Source organism: Elaeis guineensis, chromosome 3, assembly GCF_000442705.2.
Source record: "Elaeis guineensis isolate ETL-2024a chromosome 3, EG11, whole genome shotgun sequence".
In the NCBI taxonomy this organism is placed as follows: Eukaryota; Viridiplantae; Streptophyta; class Magnoliopsida; order Arecales; family Arecaceae; genus Elaeis; species Elaeis guineensis.
The window spans coordinates 96229896-96239167 of NC_025995.2; the positions used below are offsets into that span (position 1 = coordinate 96229896).

At 46.7% G+C, this 9272-nt stretch overlaps 1 pseudogene; it reads left to right on the forward strand.

Moving 5' to 3' along the window:
- Positions 1-210: 210 nt before the first annotated feature.
- Positions 211-5724, forward strand: LOC140856528 (transcription termination factor MTERF8, chloroplastic-like; annotated as a pseudogene).
- Positions 5725-9272: the final 3548 nt, after the last annotated feature.

Below are 9272 nucleotides of genomic sequence, written 5' to 3' on the forward strand. Positions count from 1 at the left end.
TATATATATATATATTTAAATTAAATTTTGAAATTTTAGATCTGATCTATTTATTTAAATAATTTTTTTTAAAAATTTATATTTAATTTATTTAAATAAATAGCTCAACCCAAACAGCAGGGCCGCAGGCCGCCGGGGTATTTCCACCCTCAATAGCAATTCCACTTGAACCGGACTGTCCGGTTCATTTAACCGATCCGCAAGAAAAGCGTAGGGTTTGGGGAGCAGAGGACGCGATGTCGCTGGCCAAGCTCTCCTCCGCCTTCCTCCGCCGTGGCGGCGCCAGCAGCCTCCTCCCTCTCTTCCACCGCCAACGCCTCGATGGCCTCCTCTTCTTCTCCTCCGCTACCACCGGCGCCGCCTCCGAGGGGATTACTCATTCCTCAGACCCCATTTTATGGTTGCATATCTCATCAACTCCTGTGGCTTCTCCTCAGCCGGGGCGTCCAAAGCCACCAAATTCCTCGCCCACCTTAAATCCACCGAGAGGCCAGATGCGTTCCTCGGATTCATGAGAAACCGCGGATTCGACGACGCCGGTCTCAGAAAGATCGTGTCTTTCGACCCTAAATTTCTCTGCTGCGACGATGCCGATAAGCTCCTAGCCCCCAGATTCCGATTTTTCCAGGAGTTGGGCTTCTCTGGCACCGACCTCACCCGTTTATTCCTCTCCAACCCCGACATTCTTAGAATCAACCTCCACCGCTCGATCCAGCCCCGGTTGGAGTTCTGGACGGCCCTCCTCGGCTCCAAGGAGCACCTCTTGAAGGTCCTCAAGATCAGCGCATGGTTTCTCAGTACCAGCATTGAGAAGATCATCATGCCCAACCTCTCACTGCTGCGGGAGTGCGGCATCTCGGATCAAAGGACGGCTTTGGTTTTGCGCAAGTCACCTTTCTTAATCCTCCGAAGTCCCCAAAAGCTCAGAGCTTTGATGGAGCGGGTCGATGGGATGGGAGTACCCCGCAGCTCGGGGATGTTCTTGTGGGCTCTCTGGGCTATCAGCCTACTCAGTGAGGCCAAATTCAATGCTAAACGACGCCTCTTGATGAGTCTCGGGTGGTCAGAGGTCGAATTCTCTGCTGCCTTCTGCAAGGTCCCACTTTTTATGACAAATTCTGAGAAGATGTTGTCGACCAAGATGGCTTTCTTGGTGAAGGAAGTCGGTTATGGCCCGTCGGATGTTGCTTTCTGCCCGAAGCTCCTGATGTATAGCTTGGAGAGGAGGTTGAAGCCTCGGCATCGAGTCATGCAGATGTTGGAGGCGAGTGGGTTTCCTAGTGGTAAATGTAAGTTCAGCACTCTTATGAATCGTTCAGATGAAGGGTTCATGGACAAGTTTGTTATACCACACAAGGAAAAGGTTCCAGGACTGTTAGAGATGTATACTGCTGCATGCGGCAAGAAAGGCGCCATGTAACTTTGGGTGTTCTTCTAATGTGCAATGACTTCTTTGTATCCTTCCATGATTGCGTTAAGGTATTACATTTGGTGTGATTACCCTAGCAATGGTGTCATCTGAACATGTGTGGACTTCATAATGTATGCCATTCCAATGATTTATGTGTCTAGCTTTGCATTAGACAATTGTATAAAGGAGAACATAAAAAGATTGTAGTTCAACAAATGATTGAATATACTAATGTTGGCACCTGTAACCACAAATTCTCATTCTTTTGAAAATTTTAGGATTTTCGATATCGAATTTTGCAATGCAATGTCAAAGGTCTGTAACTGTACGTTATCCCAAAAAAGGGGAAAAAAATCAAGAGAAAGCTACTTTGGATGAATCACATACCAAGTATTTATATATGTTTTTGGGGATGCAGCATTAAGAATCATGAAAGTTATCCTGTGTCATTGTTATTTGAGATTCGTGCCTTATGGAAGTTCCAAATTTACAATTTAAGCTATCCATGAGTGCCCTTGCACAGGAGTGGGCGCAACTCTCTGTTCAGAATCCATAACATGTTTAAAAAGAGGCTTGTTTCAGCATTAGTTTTCGTGGAACACCAAATAACTGCAAACTTATGTTTGATTCCAATTGTTCCATGAAACATGGATTATGCTTCCTAAAAAAGAAAAAAAAATGTTATATGTTGCCGTTTCTTTTGCTTAATGTTGTTCTTTGGTTATAGCATTTTATGCATCATGGAACCTCTTCTGTATGTCGTGTTGGCTGTTTTTTCCTCGTTTTCTTATTGTGAGATCATGTTTGGTGGATTAAATAATCCACTTATTGAAGGTTGGTGGAGTTGTGTTCTGCTTTATTGAGGTAAATTAGTGAAATTGTGAGGGCAAATAAAAGTGATGCTGGTCCTAGTTGGACTAATCAAGTCTAAATATATAATATAACCGGTTTTTAGTTTCTGATGTATATCTACTCGCTGTATTTTTTGACTTTATTGGTACACATTAGCAAGGAAACAACGGAAACCTTATAGTTGAGAAGTGTGTATATGTGGTTATACTGCTAGAGCCAGTTTCATGTGAAATGAAGTCTGTATATACTGTTGACCAATTTGTTGTAGGGCAAGTTAGTTCTTGTTATAGTTGTGAAAAGTTACCGTCCACTGCCCTAAATCTCAAGGTTTCAGTTGGAACTAGTTTATATATTCTCAAGCCTTTGTTCTTGGTTAAATTTGAAATTCAGATCTTGTTTAGTTGTTATGGCCAATTCCAGGTTAAACAGACTTTGCGACTAGAAGGTGATCTTTCTTCATAAAAGGATATATAAGGCAAATATATATCTTCAAAATAAATTAATTTCATACTAAATGTTTCCCATATATTCCTTTTCTAAACTAGTTGAAACCTATTAAAGGCTGATGCTTTACATCTCATTAGTTGTGTGGCCAAAATTTTATTGCTACTATATACAAAAGAGATTGGATTTCCTTTTTTTCAAATTTTTGAGATGGTAAGCTCCTCCTTCCCCAGGCGTCTTAAAAGGAAAATAAAGGAAATCCAATCTTTGCTGGTTAAAGGTGGAATAACTGGCATCAGGCTAACTTTTAGTGTGGACTTACTGGAACCTCAAAGCAATGCCTTTTTGGAAGGGTTTGGGTTCACAATGGAAGCATCAAACACGTTGAAAATGAAGCATCCCAATCCCGGGATAGTGAACCAATAATAGCTGGACTGGAAAGAGCTGAACCAGATGATCATTTTGCTGGAGTTTTTGAGGAGCTTTGGGTGTTTGGAGGCTGAGGTTTTGTCCCAGTTCTGCAAGAGCCTGGTTTCTTGACAGTTTCTGAGGCATTTTCTTCCAAGATTGAATTTGTGGTGAAAGAAGTCGAGGGCAAGCAATCAGACATCGCCTCTGAAGTGAAGTTTCTGATGTATAGCTTGGAGAAGTCGTTGATTGCTCAGCAGCAGATCATGCAGATGCTGCAATCCAAAATGTTGCTTGTCCAGGATTGCTCAGAGGAGTATATTCTCCAGCACCTGGAGAAATTCCCAGGACCATGAAAGATATATATCACTTTCTGTGATACTGGTGGTTCCTACTGATTCAAGTTCTTGATCTTCCCATGGCATTTATGATCTCAGTTCATGTATTCCCTGTCAATCTCTTGACAATTACATGACCAGTTCTTTTAACTTGTATGAGCAGTTTCGATAACACCATGGTATTGTATAAGGGCAATTGAAAATGATTGTTATTTTGGTTCATAGCATTCTTAACTAAATGGTTGGAGAATGTGTCAAATTTGCATGATTAATTTAGCCACAGAAGTCTATATCAATGATCTCATATATTTAATAAATCAATGAAGCTTGTTGTTTTACTCCTGTTGAGTGCCAAATCAAAATAGTCTACTGTTTCCATATATCTGATTGCTGATACTGTTTTGTATTTCTGTTTGATATTTTCCAATTTGACGCATTTTCTGCCTCCATAATGCTGGATTTTTTCTTAATCTGATAGTGTAGCTACTCCATGGATGATACAACTTGAATGAAGGCTACTCAAGCATAAACTTGGATTTATTTAAGCTTACTTGTTATTTGCATAGAACTATTTGATATATTCTGTCTGTGGCCTCATGCAGTTAGAAACTAGTTGATGCCATAAATCTTCCATACGTTGCTTGTCCTATATAGGCTTGAGCTATTTGGTGCAGACATGAAAAAGCAGGTGAACTAAAATCTATTTGAGATGCCATTTGGTTTGATCATGATTTAACTATTAGATTTCGATGCACTGTTTGTTCAAGATTTATTAAATCAAAGTTGTTTGAATGTTTTTGTCATGTTGCTCAAGTGGTGCCAAAATTAAATGCTTTTTGCTGAATAATGACATGCTATTTTGACATAAACAAAATTCAGTGAGCATATTTTTTCTCTGTTGGGGCCACTTTGACAACTAGATCATCATAAGTTGGAGATAGAACCAAAAAGCTTGTTGACACTTGCTATTGTTGTTAGGACAGGTTCTATTAGGGGATGAAATCTTCCAAGGGTATAAATTCATACCCTCAGAAAACCATCCATTTATGTGCATGTCATGCTTCAAATTATTTCAGTACTATGTATGAGTTTCCTGACCTGCTATCAATCAGAGCTATTGGTGATGTTGTGACTGTATCTCTTTCTGATATTTTTCTCAAGTCTGACTCTAATGGTGCCTGGTATACTGAATCCTGAAGTTGATCCCAGATCCACGTAATCCCAAGGGTATTGTAAACCTTCTTATTTAGGGTGGATGCATTATTATACAAGTTTGTTTTTTATGAAATCATATTCAATATAAACTAGTGCAAACCTACAAAGAAAGGTAAGAGTTCTTAAACTAGTATGAGTTCCTACTCATATTTTGTTATAGAAGTCCAGTGCAGTGTCTAGTAGAATTTTCTCAAGCAAATATATATGTGTGTGTGTGTGTGTGTGTGTGTGTGTCTGCAGTAAAATCTACTACAAGAACCATCAATTGACAGAGAGTTACCACAACAATCACAACTGATATTGAATAACGTGACTGTGAGCATATTTACTATTTAAGATCACAACATATCATCGCAAATAAAAAAGATGATTCTTTTCTTGTACTTGGCTTATGTATATCTACTCATTCTTCTTTTTCCTGAGCTGATTTATTGGTTCTCACCATGCTGAATTTTGTTATAATTTGATATACCATTTAAACAACTGCGAGAGACAATTACAATTAATGTCAGACTTCTCTTTTTACAGAACATATATCAAACATAAAGCTGGAGCCAATCAATACTCACTTGCGGCTCTTAGGATAAACCATCTGCTCGGTGGCCCATGCTGTTATTGTCTGATCAAAGCCACAAAGCCATTAATCCAGAAGAACAACATGGGCACATCAAGCCTCCCATCCTCCAGAGGTCTCCTGGAGGAAAATATGCTGCATTGTATATGCAAGGTTGTTTGATCACTTGCTGCGCAAGTTCCTTTTAAAGTTTTGATGGCTGAAGGCGCATATCTATTTCGAAACCTTGGCATGGCCTCTACAAGCTGAAGCACATGCCACTGAGACAGGTTGAAACCAATAATTTCCTTCTGAAAGTTAAAATGAAATATTGTATGCTTGTGGTCTCTGGATGGCTGGTGAGGACACCCAGGATCATGCCTTTCGTAGCTGGATCAGCATCATCTTGGGAATCTGGTATGTTTTGGTAGAAAAACCACATGGTTGTTGAGCCGCAATTTTGACATAAATAAGCATTCTCCAGGCTCATTGATGCTTTAATACCCAGATGCACATGCTATTCTTTGCATATTTCCTTCTCGAAAGCTCTTCTGGAATATCTAAAAATGGTTGAGGTGATTTAGTGATGTCTGCTGGATTCTCAGAAGTTAACATTACTGAAATGGTATCCGCAACATTATAATGTTGTAATGTTTTTTATAATTTTAGTGACGTACCCAGATGGTAACTAAACAGGCACCTAGAAAGTGCAATCGGGATTGCACTGGCGTTTTTCATGGCAACCAACCACCCTTATAATCATCAAAATAAAAATCAAGGATGCATGGTGTTGGTACAAAAATCCGCTTGCGTCGGAGAAGCTGGAGTCGAGGAAGTCGCGGTCACCGCCGGGACCTGCAAAGGAAGTCTAAATCGGAGGTGGGGTTACTCCGGCAAGACCCTCCGACGCTAAAGTCAGTTCTCTGCCTCAACAAGAATGGAGTGCTCGAACGGAGAATTTAGCAGAGTTTTTAGATGAAAGATAAGAGCTTATGGAATAACGTATCTGGGGTTTCTCCTTTATAGGCGGAGAGGGCGGTAGCCTGATAGCGACATCTGTAACCGTCTGGCAGCGGGCTGCCCAGGGTCAGGCGGAGTTTGTTGCAGAGAGTAGTGGGGTGGACCCGTGGCTATCATCGGGGTGTGCCACGTGGGGCCTGCCGCGGGAAGTGGAGCGGCGTCCGTTGTCGCGACTCGCTAGTGGATGGAAGAATCGCGCGGTAACCGTCTCAGGAAGTGGAGCGGGGTTGTGGCCGTTATCGTGGCTTGCCAGGGAGTGATGGAGCTGCGCGAAATCTGCCGCAGGAAGTGGAGCAGTGCTGTGATCGTTACTGCGGCTTGTCAGGAAGTGATGGAGCTGCGCAGAATCTGCCGCAAAAAGTGGAGCAGTGCTGTGATCGTGGTGGTTGCGGCGTCGCGCTTGTGAATGCGGATCCGTCGGTCGAAGTTCGGCACCGGTCGGAGCTGACGACGGAGTCCGACTCCCGTAGAAGTCCGGACGGAGCCCTCCTAGGGTTGATGTTGCAGTCGGAGCCCGGTTCCCGTAGGAGTCCGGGCGGAGTCCTCCTGCAATTAAAGTCAGGTGCGGAGTCCGGCTCCCGTAGGAGCCCGGACGGAACTTACCGGCGGTTGACGTTGGCGACGAAGCCCGGCTCCCGTAGGAGTCCGGGCAGAGTCCCCCTTGAGGTTGGAGTCGTGGGCGGAGCCCGGCTTCCGTAGGAGTCCAGTCGGAGTCCTCCTGGAGTTGATGTTGCGATCGGAGCCCGGTTCCCGTAGGAGTCCGGGCGGAGTCCTCCTGCAATTAAAGTCAGGTGCGGAGTCCGGCTCCCGTAGGAGCCCGGACGGATCTTACCGGCGGTTGATGTTGGCGACGAAGCCCGGCTCCCGTAGGAGTCCGGGCGGGGTCCCCCTTGGGGTTGGAGTCGTGGGCGGAGCCCGACTCCCGTAGGAGTCCGGTCGGAGTCCTCCTGGAGTTGATGTTGCGATCGAAGCCCGGTTCCCATAGGAGTCCGGGCGGAGTCCTCCTGCAATTAAAGTCAAGTGCGGAGTCCGGCTCCCGTAGGAGCCCGGACGGATCTTACCGGCGGTTGACGTTGGCGACGAAGCCCGGCTCCCGTAGGAGTCCGGGTGGGGTCCCCCTTGGGGTTGGAGTCGTGGGCGGAGCCCGGTTCCCGTAGGAGTCCGGTCGAAGTCCTCCTGGAGTTGATGTTGCGATCGGAGTCCGATTCCCGTAGGAGTCCGGGCGGAGTCCTCCTGCAATTAAAGTCAAGTGCGGAGTCCGGCTCCCGTAGGAGCCCGGACGGATCTTACCGGCGGTTGACGTTGGCGACGAAGCCCGGCTCCCGTAGGAGTCCGGGCGGGGTCCCCCTTGGGGTTGGAGTCGTGGGCGGAGCCCGGCTCCCGTAGGAGTCCGGTCGGAGTCCTCCTGGAGTTGATGTTGCGATCGGAGCCCGGTTCCCGTAGGAGTCCGGGCGGAGTCCTCCTGCAATTAAAGTCAAGTGTGGAGTCCGGCTCCCGTAGGAGCCCGGACGGATCTTACCGGCGGTTGACGTTGGCGACGAAGCCCGGCTCCCGTAGGAGTCCGAGCGGGGTCCCCCTTGGGGTTGGAGTCGTGGGCGGAGCCCGACTCCCGTAGGAGTCCGGTCGGAGTCCTCCTGGAGCTGATTCTGCTGAGGACTTCGGCTGTGGGTATTTTATACCCAACACCAGTCCCCCTACTTCCGAGTTTGAATTTCGAACGAAGGAAGTACAGAGAGATGGGCACAGCCGAAATCGTCCCCTCGAATCCTGCGCTTTGCCGCCCCCAGATACTTTGGCATTAAATGTGCGCGCGCTGGAGTCTTTTCGGATCGGGGCGATACGAAGGGACCCTTCGAAATTCTCGCCGGTACACTGGCCCAGGTACGGCGCCATAATGGCCCTGCTGATCCATCAGCCGTTTTTAGCCGCCCGCCGGGGGGAGTGGGACACGTGCCGGGTGTGGACTGGCTTGGAGAGATTCATGATCATTATGGCGCCGGATCCCAGAGTCTATTTAAACCCGTCCTCCCACCTTTAGGTGCCCTATTCCGTTCCAGAGTTTCTATCAGTGTCTGTCTTCTCTTCGAGAGCCCTGTTTCAGTGGGCATCTTCTCGAGCCGTAGATGTCTTCCAAATCGTCCCTGTCTTCCTCCCTCTGGTCCCTCAAAGTGATATAGGTTAGTTCCAGCACCTTCAACCTTCTTCCCACCGCCTAGGGACTTCTTTCTGTCATTATTTTTTGCATCCCTCCGAGTTAGTTTCCTGTGGCCTCTCATCCCCCATCCTGTCCGTCTTCTTAGGGACCTTTAGAGCCCTCCTTCGAAACTACCCGAAATATCGTCCAGCTCTTCCGCTCCCTGCAGTTCCAGGAGCTCTTCCACCTCAAACCCCCAGGTCCCCTGCTCTGTAGACGAACCTGCGTCTGGGGTTGGGCTCCGTCCGATTTTTGTACCGGGCGCCATTCCATGTTCCCTGACCTCGGAGGAACTCCTTCTGATAAGGGTTCAGTATGGAGTTCCTCCGGAGTACGACCTGGAGCTGCCTGGCCTTTCGACCGGGCCAGCACTCCCCCATCTGGTCGTTTTTGTCTGTACCAGGAAGCGTTCCGTGCCGGACTCCGGCTTCCGCTTCCTTCCTTTGTTGTTGCTCTCTTCCGCTTCTTAGACATCTCCTTGGCTTCCGTGGCTCCGAATTCTTTTAGGTTTTTGATAGGATTTCTCTCCCTTTGCCACGTAGTCGAGGTCCAACCGTCCCTCTCCCTGTTTAGGCACTTCTATACTTTCAAGCGTCATCCTTCGGCGAAGGACTGGTGGTACTTCTCCCCCCAGTTCGGCAAGAAGGGATTGCTGAAAGCGCCCCTTCTTCAATCCACAATTGGAAGAGGAAATATCTCTTCGTCCACTGCCCAACCTTGAGACTGGGCCTGCCCCTTGGGGCTCTCTGAGGGATTCTGTCCGTCGGGCCCCCAGCCTGGGGGAGGATGACCTCCAGGCTGCCCGGAAGCTTCTAGCTTACTCCGCTCCTTCCCTTC